Genomic DNA, 13,338 nt, shown 5'->3' on the forward strand with positions numbered 1-13,338 from the left:
GGCTATTATCTCATCACACTTTCAAAGTCAAAAAGTCTTCAATTTAATAATCAATAGAAGACTTAGCCTAAGAGGACAATTGATGGTGACATCTACCCTTATGTCACTAAAGGGTTGAAGATTTTTATGTTGTAATTTGTAACAATGGAAGAGAGGGTGATTCTCCACCTATGAAAGGAGCCCTCCTCTCCCTTTCAAATCAAGGAATGAGCCTCCTCAATTGAGCATTTTGTGTCATTCTCTTATCTTTCAAACCCCTATTCAAACACTCTCTTTACATGTGAATGTCTCATTTAGCATTAGCTCCTCATGCTTAACCCAATTTTGGACCTCTTTGATGATTCATGATAAGTGGGATAAGGAGTTATTATCTTGGCGGGCCTGTGACTTCTCAAGGTAGCCCTTGCCTTATTGCCGCCCTCCTTTGGAGGTACCAATGGTTTTAGCGGTAATGAGCATGTGGAAAGACTTTGGGGACCATAGGTAAATCTTTACGATTTTCCGCTGAGCAATGTTAACCCTTACCCTCTATCTTGAATCATGAAGGAGATGAAACCCTTACCCTCTAGCTTGAATCATGAAGGAGATGAAAGGCAAGAGGCTATGTGAAAATTGAGGTTTCATGCAAAGAGAGAGAAGTGCAGTTTTTGTGGTCCAATACCCGAATTTCAACCGTTACTCATCACTCGGGTATTGGTTTCTAAAATTGATCATATGGCTAGGAAGCTCTTTCTATGCTCTTTCCACTCATGTAACTAATTTCTTAATCCCTTACTTCATTGATGATCAGAATTTCTCCCAAAGTTGCTAATTTTTAGGCGAATTTTGGCAGTTTTATAGTCTTGTAGTAAAATGCTCATAACTTTTCGCTCGGTTGTCCGTTTTTGAAAGTTTTTATATGGGCGTGAATCTCTCTTTAAGATCTACGCACCTATATAATCCTTTTTTGCACAGCCTTTTTGGATTTAAAATTGCAATTCTCTATGTATCTCTATTTTTATAGAATTTTGGCAGTTTTATAGTCTTACAGTAAAATGCTCATAACTTTTCGCTCGGTTGCCCGTTTTTGAAAGTTTTTATATAGACGCGAAGCTCTCTTCAAGCTCTACGCATCTATATAATTTTCTCTCACATAGCCTATATGGATTTAAAATTTCAATTCTCTGTGTATCTCTATTTTTATAGCTTTTTGGCCATTCTTTCTTCTTAATCATGATTAATTTCTCCTAATCTCTTATCAAAAGGCAAACCGCATGTGTCTTATCCTCTTGTAAGTGATTGCTATATTCATTTTCTTTAATATGTTCTGCCCAAATCGCCCAATTCAAACGGATGAACCTTACCAATATTCCCCGTATGTTTCCATTCACATAATCCTGAGTCGGAAGATTTTCTTCCAACAAAGAATCGCCCTCTTGTTTGGAGCTGCAAGACTGGCAGAAATTCTTACTTCTCCGGAGCCTTTCATCTTTTCTTCCATGAATTATGATCTCACCTTTGATGTGTATATCTTTATCTTAACCTAGGGAGAGAAAGGGAGGTGAGGAGGCTGTGAGGTTTCATACAAGTGTGTTTTGATTCTGAGAAGTGACCGAAGTCCAAACCCCAACTTCGCGTCACAGTATCATGGGCATGCGCGAGATGTACTCGGCTGTGAGTCCCTCATGGTCTTGGGCTCGCCCATTGCGTAGTCTACAAATGGCCTTGAGGACCATGCCCTTTGTGAAGAAGGTGGTGGTGGGGGGTAGGGGTAGGGGTGGCTGATGGGGGATATGATAGAGGGAGCGTGCATAGGAGTGCCATGTGTCTGGGTAGGTGATAGGTGTGGGAGGGTGATGTTCTCAGAGTTTCCTCCATGCCTCTGCAGTTTGGCCCTAAGATAAGTCGGTATAACTCATCCTCTTTCCGAGCATAAAACTCTTGTTTCTTGCGTTGGGTGAGCCGTTGAGAAATCCGTTGCGCTTAGCGCTTCGTGATTTGCCCAATCCGTACCTCATGCTTAGGACGAGAACGTGTGGCCCAACATTCGTTATCATACCATCAGTTATGGGGCATGGCACCGCAAGGTGGCTTGGGAGTAGACCGCCGCGTGTAGATGAAAGAAGCTATGGCAGATGTGTGGAGTATGGTAGTGAGTTGTGTTGTAACGGTGGATAGGGGGACAGTAGGTTCCACATCTTGGAGTTGGCGGTAGATGTGGTTGGAGTAAACAAGGTCAAGCTCGTGATCAAAGAGGACCTAAGTGTAATGTGAGATGGGGGGGTGGTGGAGGGACGGGTGGTGTGCAGGTAAGAGTGAAAGAGAGGTAGGCATGGTCAGCTTCAAAAGGGAGTGGCGGAATGGAGAAGTCAGGGATAAGGTGTGTGAAAGCCGGAGATCCCATAAGGTAGTCCACAGTGCTAGTACCTCCTGAGTGAGGGAAGGAGGTGAGGGTGCCGTAGGAGGGCCATCCATACATCCCATTTTATAGATAACGAGACCATGTGCAGCTCCCACCTCTAAGAAATATCTCCCGGACACTGTGACCTCCTCACGGTCCTGTGATGATCACTGCAGCCCTGTGTCAGTGATGTCCAGCTCCTGTAGTCTGATAGGGTCATCTAGTTTGAGTAGTGGGACTTGCTGACTTCCCGTCCTGGCATTGAAATCCCCGAGTAGGAGGACTTCCCCCAACTATGAGAACTCCATGATATCCGTATTGAAATCCCCGAGTAGGAGGACTTCCCCCAACTATGAGAACTCCATGATATCCTCATATAATGGTAAGTACGGTGACTGGCCATGTTGTGCGGCGTAAGGGGAGTGGCGTGGTGCAAAATAACACATAGCAATGTGGATGACTCTGTCACACTGCTAAGCTATAGCCACACCCAAAGATATCATGCATCCTCGTCCTTCCGGACGATGATGAGAATCTATCGGAGATGAGATCTAAAAAGGACAGATACCCCCCCAGATCCACAAACTCCTCTTGATGTGCGGGTCTCGCCTCGAAAAGCTCACTGCCACTCATACCCAGCTATGTATGGTAAGCCCCTCTTAGGGCTCTGATGAGTCTCTATATAAAAAATGACATCCCTACCTGTGAGAATCTCGCTCAAGCCTCCTGGATTCGACCACAGCATGCCATTGCAGTTCCATACTGCCAACCCCAAGTGTTCAGTCTCATAGACCCCGCGTCCCTATTTGGGACGGCACTTAGTGATAATGACTCTACCATCTTTGTAGATAGCCCACTTGCTTGCTCTGTGTGTGCCACCTGTGCTGGAGTGAGATCATCTGCCATGTACACCTGTGTGCTCTTGAGGGCAGCCCGCTTGTCTAAGAAGAAGGCCTGTCTCTGCTGGTGGCATCAAGGAATCTAATGATGAGGGGTTGCACTCGTGTCATATCCTTTCCCACCCTCCATGTGTGCGAAGGGGGGGGCGATCCCGTCCACTCCTAGCATCTAGCAAAGTGTCATGGAATCCTCCTTTGGTTGGGGAAGCTCCCGCCGCCTATAGCCCCCTTACTCGCACATGGAGGGCCCTATCCTTCCTGCGTTTCTCCTCCTCGTGTATGATACTCTGTGGGGGTTTGTGCTTCTTCACCACCTCCACCCAATCTTTCTCATGTATGATACTCTGTGGGGGGTTTGTGCTTCTTCACCACCTCCACCCAATCTTTCTTAGTGGTTTGCAGTTCTTCCCGCAGCTTACCACTCGCAGCTCTCAACTGCTCCAAGTCGGTCCGTAAACTCTCCTGAATATTCAGTTCCCCTTCCTCCACTGTATGGTCCTTGACCGTAGCCTTTGGGGTCTGCCCAGAGTTCCCCTATCATTGGGGCAGCTTCTAGCATTCTTGTTTATTGCAGCTGGGTCTCTTTCAACATCTGAATCTCCTCTTCCTAGTGGTTCACTTGGGCTGTCAGTTCTTCAATCTTGTTGTTCTTTCCCTATATCTCCTTATGGAGGCCTTCCAACTGTTTTTCATGTTGGTTCAGAACCCTGTCCAGCACCTTCTTTTGTTCGCCCAGTAATTTCTTGGTGTTGTCCTTCACAATCTTGATGTATGCCTCCAGCTCCTGTAGGTTCATTGTGCTATTTCCCCCTAGTTTCTACCTTGGGGGCCTGAGCAAGGGCGGGTGGGAAAAGGGAAGGCGGAAACGCAATGTACGAACACGTGCAGCCTTACGAGCACAAAGCAGTGGAGGCGGAGGGGAAGCGTACCTGTGTACAGCATGGAAGCAAGGGCGCAGGCGGACACATAGTGTACGAATAGGCATGCAGAGCAAGGGAGGCAAAGGGGAAGCGCTCCTGTGTATAGTACAAAAGCAAAGGGCACCTGTGCGCTGGAAACTGGGAGGCGGAAGCAGGGTGAGAAAGGCGCAGTGCAGCAAAAAGCAGCAACCAGGGCCACCAGTGCACAACGCGAATAGAGGAGGGCGGGGGCCTGCACAGCTTCACGCCATGAGAGAGAGAGAGAGAGAGAGAGAGAGAGAGAGAGAGAGAGAGAGAGAGAGAGAGAGAGAGAGAAATGAAATGATATATTAACGTTCTCAAAAGGCCAAAATGACCTATGAGACCAAAAAGGTTACAACAATTGGTGGATCTGATACAATGTCTGTGTAAGAAAAGCTAAAACAACTAAACAACTAACTGAAACTGAAACAACAACTATGAGGAAAAGTAAGGTACTAGGAGCTCCTAATGGATAACATCTGGGAAGGAAAACTCCAGCAACAAAGGTAAGCATCCTATACATTACTATCCAAATATGTCTCTCATTGGTCGATGGGGCGGATATCCTCAATGTCCTCCATGGTGAGTACTATGACTGCACGTCTCCCATGCCATGCTAGTATGGTCATGATCCTCTGTTGTAGTCTCCGAAGGTGTCGAGATGGGCCTCTTATCTTGGGGTGCCTGGACCACCCCAGCTCTATAGCCCGATACCTCTGGTGCGGCTATACTGTGGGGCGGCTAGCTGCAATGCTTGCTGGCCTGGCTGCTCAATCTCTGGTCATCAAAAGAAGTCTGTAATCTGCCTCTGTAGGTGTCTCTTCCTCTTTGATCCCCTCCCTCTCATCAAGAGACCCTCTCTATGTCTACGCAGCTCCAGCAAGGCATCTCTGATCCTGGTATCTCATGACTATGGAAAGTGGTCCGAAACCCTCTCTGAACAGGCAGTGAAACGGCCTCGTATCTCATAATATACTGGACAGTGACATATGTAATGTAACTATGTCTCTAGTTCCATCTAGCACAACTGACAAATCCTGGCCTTAGCTGGTACTCCTTTGAATCTGCCAGTCTCAATCTCTAGCTGGTGTGAGGATGTGCACATCTAACCAATAGCACACCGTACCCCATGAGAAAGATGAGTATCCATGTAGCTAGGTCTAATCACAAACCCATCCTTCGTGAGCTAGAGAAGATGATCTCTATAGAAAGCCATCTTCGTACCAAGCTCGTGTGTCGGCTATATCCATGTCCTCCTAGTGTCTAGCTGAGTCAAGTCCTGCCTGATAAGTCTGGTAATCTCTGCTCATGTGAGAGAGAGGGAGGGTGCATCCAGGGAGTACTGAAATGGAGGTAGCGTGTCCATACTAAAGCCATGCAGTTGGAATCAAGCTGTCATCTCTGCATACCAACATGATCCGTCTCCCTGTGATGCCAACTGTCGTGAAGACTCCAGGGCTAAGCGAGCATATCTGTCTCTAGGGAGAGCCCAAGGGCTATGTATAAAGGAGACTGATCGAGTGAGTGCCTCTACTACCAAAGGGGGGGCAGCCATCTCTGCACGGATAATATCATGTGGTACGGAGGCCTTAGCCCTAATCATCCGAGAAATCATAGAAACCAAGGGCCTCTCCATACATCTCCATCCATCAGTGCTACCAGCTCGGCTGTGGTGATCCACTGAGGGTCCCCATATCTCCACTCCATACAACATGGTTGAAGTGACCAAAGTGTCAAAGAGCCAGAGCTTTGTTCGAGGTTCCTAGAACTGAACCTGCGAACACATCCTCTCTAGTCTCCCCAATGCTACATAAGCTCTAGTCAATCTGGTCTCCGCTGCTCTCCTCAAGGAAAATAGTGGGCCACTAAAAACTACACCAAGGTAAGTATATGCATCTGTATACTCCACTGTCTCCTGACCATATGTAAAGGTGGATACTGACCTCCTAACCCACTGTGCTGTGGTGTTAAACACCATCACCTTGGTTTTACCAAGGTGATGGTGTTTACCATCACCTTGGTAAACACCATAACCTTGGTTTTACCAAGGTTAACAGACAATCCACCACCACTGTCCTGTACAAACATGTGCAATGCATCCAAATGACGCTGCATCCCCTCTCGAGAAGCTAAGATCAACACAATATCATCAGCATACAATAACAGCGGAATCCATGTCCCTGCTAGCTGTGCTCCTCTGTCACCCTCCCGCTCTACATAGTCCGAAACCTCATCCACATACATCCCAAATAAGGTGGGAGAAAGGGGGCAGCCCGGTTTCACCCCAATAGTGGAGTGAACCATCTCAGATATACCCTAAGTGGTATGTACCTGCCCCACAATTGTCCTGTATAAAGCCATGATTCCCCAAATCAGCTGTGTGGGCACTCCCATCTCCTGTAATCTGCGCATCAGTTTGGCTCTCGGTACTGTGTCAAAAGCTTTGCGGAAATCCACAAAGCAACAATAAATCCTCCTGCCATATAATCTGCCCTCCTCAATAATAGCTCTAAGTGTCAAGATATGGTCAAGAGTGGAGAAACCTCTCCTGAACCTTGCCTGCCCTGATGCACGTATGCCCTCTCTCTCTGCCCATCTACTCAACTCCTGCTCAAGAATAGATGCATATAATCTAGCCAATGTGTGACCAATCATGATGGTACGATAATTCCCAGGAAGCATGGGATCCCTTGACTTGAAGATAGGCACAATCATGGACATATTCCAAGTCTCAGGAAAATCCTCACACATGGCTCGGTTAAACATCATAGCAATAAGCTCTACAAGCATATCTCTGGCATGAATAAAGTGCTCTGCTACCAAACCATCATGATCATAGCTCTCCCAGTCCTTATCTTGTCAATAGCTTTCCTTACCATCTCAGCAGTAAAGAAAGCACATGTCTCTGGGCATGTCTCCGATGGGTCTGGCAAGGGCGGCTGTCTTGGTGCTATGTACAGGGATGCTGCATACTCACCCCAAATCTCTGTGGAGGTAATGGCTGGTGATGGTGAATGCTCATGGAATAGTCTCCATGCCTCGTCCGAGTCCTGACTCATAATTAACTGATACGAATCCCTCTCTAACTGAGCAAGATAAGCCCTCTTCTTCCATCGCACTAGGGAAGGTAATCCGTGATTGTCTGTGATGAGTGGTAACACCCATGAGCACCTCTCTCTATAATTTGATCCTCATCTCTCTGCACTCCTCATCATACCAGCTGTTTTGGGGCATGTTCCCAGATCGTCTCCATGTAGGCTGACTATGGGGATATGCCTCTGATGCTGCACCATGAAGCGTCTCTATCAATATCTGAGTGAGCTCATCTAATGGTCGTCCCGGTTCCTCGGCATATAAGCGTCTGTATATCTCATCCGTGTACACGGTAATTAACTGATACGAATCCCTCTCTAACTGAGCAAGATAAGCCCTCTTCTTCCATCGCACTAGGCACCGGAAGGTAATCCGTGACTGTCTGTGAGTGGTAACACCCATGAGCACCTCTCTCTGTAATTTGATCCTCATCTCTCTGCACTCCTCATCATACCAGCTGTTTTGGGACATGTTCCCAGATCGTCTCCATGTAGGCTGACTATGGGGATATGCCTCTGATGCTGCACCATGAAGCGTCTCTATCAATATCTGAGTGAGCTCATCTAATGGTCATCCCGGTTCTGTAAGATCCCTGTTTCCACCGAGCAACAGATTCGGGATACTAGCAGCGGAAGTAGCACTTCTCGCGCGGGACAGGGATCCCACATCCCGACCTCACCCACGGATATCCAGACAAGAGACTAATCCGTCGGTTTTTCAAAAACCGAACCCGGAAAAACTTCCCTTACCCGAAAAGCATGGGCGATTCCACCAGGATAACTCTTTACTCTAACGTAGTCAAGATCATTACTGATCAAACCGATCCGACTGCACCTCTAACGGTACTTGGTCAGATCAAGGAAGAAACTTGCACTTGGATCATTGGGATCAACGCTTTTTTCCCCATCAAGAGGCACAGCCGTTGATTCCTATCCATAGAACAATTTACTATCCGGGATTTACTTCATCTATCGTAATAATAGAATTTAAATCTCGATTTACGGATCCATCAGTCTAGCCTAACCCCATCCAGTCCCATGGGTTAGCCAACCGCCCAACCACTGTAGTGATGGGATCCAATTAAGAATTTGGTTAGGTTTTGTCCCGGGTACCAAGGAAAAGAGTTCCAAGGCCCCCTAGCCGGAAGTTCATACAAACATAAAACTAGTCATACCACTTACACACCCAATATAAAATTGCCTTTTTCTTAGCATCAACTAACTTTAAAACAATCCTTTAATAAAACCATTATGTCACTGATGACAATCCTCAAAGTCTCTGGTTGAATCCTTATTTCCAGTCATTCTTTCATCGGTGTACTTATGGCATCATTGGCAACCAGAACGCTCACCACCTGTTCTCTCAGGGGCCTTTTCCATAGTTCCTAGCTCATAGTAACCGGCAATATATTCATATAATAGAATGGAATCTCCGTGGAAGATCAGCAAGATCAACCCACAGATCCATATAAAAGAGCCATGGACTCATCTGTTGAGGACCAGCAAGGTCAATCAACCAGATCCATGCCCGGTTTCAGAAAACAACTCTTACTCCTTGTTCCAATATCTTCCACGACGCACGTGTGGGTATCTTCGGCGACCCAGAGCCCGAGCACCGTATGGTCAGCACCCTCTAGGATCCTTCGCAGGTGACCTAGTGCTTCACTCATAGGCCGCTTCCTTGGTCCCTCATCCACCGTACCTGAAGCTCACCATTTAAATCGAACCGAGGCTGGTCAAGACCTCGATCGACCTTGCTACGCGAGACGTCCTCCATTGACTCTCCGTCAGCAGTTGCAACTTTATCAGTTCAGTCTTCATGACCTTAATCCTCAAGACGGTCAAAATGCTTCTCCAGCATTCTTGACATAAAACAGTCATTTACAAATAGCATTTACAAACAGTCACAAAATACAGTTTCTATATTAACTCTCATTTTTCCACATTATCCCTCATCAATCCACATTGCTTATTCCACATTCCAGTTATATGTGTACTCGTTCTCATCCATTCACTCATATAGACTACACATTATCTCACATACATCTTCATATTCATTATTCTACATACATATCCATGTTCGTACGTCCACATCATACATCCAATTTCACATTCATACATACGCATCTACATGCATACATCCACATCCACATTCATACATCCATACCTCCATTTCCACATCCACACATCCACATTCATATTCATACATCCACATTCACATGCATACATCCATTTTCACATTCTCATTCATACATCCACATTCACATACATACATCCACATCCGTATCTACATCCATACATCCACATCCACCTCTTCATTCACATTCACATCCATACATCCACATCTACATACATACATCCATACATCCACATCTACATACATACATCCATTTTCACATCCTCATTCATACATCCACATTCACATACATACATCCACATCCGTATCTACATCCATACATCCACATCCACCTCTTCATTCACATTCACATCCATACATCCACATCTACATACATACATCCATTTTCACATCCTCATTCATACATCCACATTCACATACATACATCCACATTCGTATCTACATCCATTCATCCACATCCACCTCTTCATTCACAATCACATCCATACATCCACATCCACATCAACATTCACATTCATACATATACATCTACATGTATACATCCACATCACATTCATACAACCATATTACATCCATTCTCGTCCTAACACATCCCATATACATCTTAACACATCCTAACTCATCTTAACACATTCTATCACATCTCATACACATCTTATCACATCTTTTTACATCTCATACACCTCTTATCACATCCTATCACTTTCCATACGCATCTTATCAATTCTTATCACATCTCATACACCTCTTATCACATCTTATCACATTTCATATCTTAAAAAAAAAAAAAGAGAATTCTTATATTTGATATAAGATTTCTCTACACATTTATTTATACATAAATTCCATTTAAGAAGACTAACACTTTCGAAATTAAAATCAATCTTTTATGCATCTTCTTATGCATAAATTCAATTTGGTAGGAAATTACACTTTTAGAATAAAAGAATTTCTCTTATGCATCTAAGTTATGCATAAAATCCATTTATGAGGAAAATCACACTTTTAGTATAAAAAGAATATCTTTTATGCATACCTATATGCATGAAATCCAATATGATAAAAGTAACACTCTTACAGTAAAATAATCAACTTTTATGCATACCTCTATGCATGAAATTCAATTATGATAAAAGTCACACTTTTATAATAAAATAATCAACTTTTATGCATACCTCTATGCATGAAATCCAATATGATAAAAGTAACACTTTTGATATAAAAATTTATCATTATGCATATTCCTATGCATGAAAATAAAAATGATAAAAGTAACACTTTTGATATAAAAATTTATCATTATGCATATTCCTATGCATGAAAATAAAAAATGATAAAATAACACTTTTGATATAAAAATTTATCATTATGCATATTCCTATGCATGAAAATAAAAATGATAAAAGTAACACTTTTGATATAAAAATTTATCATTATGCATACTCCTATGCATGAAAATAAAAATGATAAAAGTAACACTTTTGATATAAAAATTTATCATTATGCATATTCCTATGCATGAAAATAGAAATGATAAAAGTAACACTTTTGATATAAAAATTTATCATTATGCATATTCCTATGCATGAAAATAAAAATGATAAAAGTAACACTTTTGATATAAAAATTTATCATTATGCATACTCTTATGCATGAAAATAGAAATGATAAAAGTAACACTTTTGATATAAAAATTTATCATTATGCATATTCCTATGCATGAAAATAAAAATGATAAAAGTAACACTTTTGATATAAAAATTTATCATTATGCATACTCCTATGCATGAAAATAAAAATGATAAAAGTAACACTTTTGATATAAAAATTTATCATTATGCATAATATAAAAATTTAATTTCTCCATGATTACAATGAAATTCTTTCAATTAATCTAGGATGATAATTCCTAGAATATGGTAGGAAGTCCTCTTTTCATGCTTTGAATGAAATTATTTTATGCATAATTTTTATAAAAATTTTGCCATAGCTCCGCTGCTATGACTGATAAATCTCAAATTTTCTAAGGGATAAAGCTTATCATTAAAGAATTAATTAGAATGGTCTCTAATTGGATCATCAATCCACAATGGATTGAATCATCAATATACATAAACTAAAAGCATAGAAAAAAAACCATTAATTTGGCCTCAAGCATAGCTTAATCTTGGGTTAAGGAAAAGCTTTATGAAAAGCTTGATTTGGATTGAGAATGGGTCATGAGTATGACCATTTCTTGAGTGAGAGAGAGAGATTACATAAAAACCATTAGAATTTAAACATAAATGGAAATTAACTTCAATAGCATTTATTAAGTTATGTAACTCTTCACTACTATTCACCAATTAACTTCAATAGCATTAAAAAAAACCATACCAATTAAGCTTCTCAAGCTTGAGAGGGGTTGAGAAGAGAGAACATTGAGAAATTATAGAAAGATCAATATTCACTAATTACCTTACAAATTGCTTGATTCTTTGTTCACGGTAGAGGCCCCCAACCAATCAATTGGTTAAGTATGTTGATGGAGCCACCAATGGGGATTGAAGAAAGAGGGAAGCTCCAAAAACTAGTGAATTATTAAATGAATTCACAGTTCTTGGCTTAGGTGGAGTAGAGTAACGATGCATAAACACTATCTATTTTTCAACAAGGGGGAGGCTTCTATTTATAGGAAAAATTGAGCTCCTAACCAAACAAACTGATTCTAGAATTTTCCAAATCAGTTTGGTCAATTTTTGACCATTTTTAGGTCAGTTATGCTAACTTTTTGGAACTAGACTTGAATTAGGAGAGAGGAGAGATGAAATATCTCAATTTTTATTAGTTTAAAACTCATTCAAGCATGTGAAATATGCACCTCCTTTAAAGAACTCCCCTTCCTTACATATGTGTCATAATGGAATCATTTTAATATTGCTCATAGTTTTTTTTACTAATAAACCTTGTACATTTTCAACTCTTCATCTTATGTGAAATATGCATCTCCTTTAAAGAACTCCCCTTCCTTACATATGTGTCATAATGGAATCATTTTAATATTGCTCATAGTTTTTTTTTACTAATAAACCTTGTACATTTTCAACTCTTCATCTTATGTGAAATATGCACCTCCTTTAAAGAATTCCCCTTCCTTACTTATGTGTCATAATGGAATCATTTTAATATTGCTCATAGTTTTTTACTAATAAACCTTGTACATTTTCAACTCTTCATCTTATGTGAGCATTTACTCATTTTTGGATACCCAAAATATCTCATATTTTTAATATTGCTCATAGTTTTTTACTAATAAACCTTGTACATTTTCAACTCTTCATCTTATGTGAGCATTTACTCATTTTTGGGTATCTTCTTTTACAAATTGGATTTATCTCCTCCCTACACATGGATTGATGCTATTGGCCCATAGGAACCTTAATTGGACCATAATCCAAAAATTTCTGGAAATCTAGACCCTTAGGCTAAGGTCCTTTATACCCATTTCCAATTAATTCCAATTGCACATTGGAAAGTTCTTTTTGAATTTCTGTTTCAGGGGAACTTATTTTAATAAGATGAGATAATTTTCTATCCAAAAATATTAAAAATTTGAATATTCTCTCTCTAGAATATTTTCTCTCTCTAGGTTAAAACAGTTAGAAACAAGTCTTTTATATTTCTGAAGAGGGATTGATTACAGGGGAAGATGTTGGACATTTTGAGAGGCTGGGGAGGAATCTTACATTCTCTCCCACTTGAAAAACGCGAGATGCCCTCATCTCGCAAACTGGGGTAATTTCGCAAGATGCACAAGTATGAGACTGAGAGAAATTTTTTAATTAAGATTAATCACCAATTAAAAAAAATCTCAAAGAGAGTAAGGGTCAAGACAAGAACAAGATTTAAA

Source organism: Cibotium barometz, chromosome 41 (assembly GCF_041138505.1).
Source record: "Cibotium barometz isolate CiBa-2024 chromosome 41, ASM4113850v1, whole genome shotgun sequence".
Classification (NCBI taxonomy): domain Eukaryota; kingdom Viridiplantae; phylum Streptophyta; class Polypodiopsida; order Cyatheales; family Cibotiaceae; genus Cibotium; species Cibotium barometz.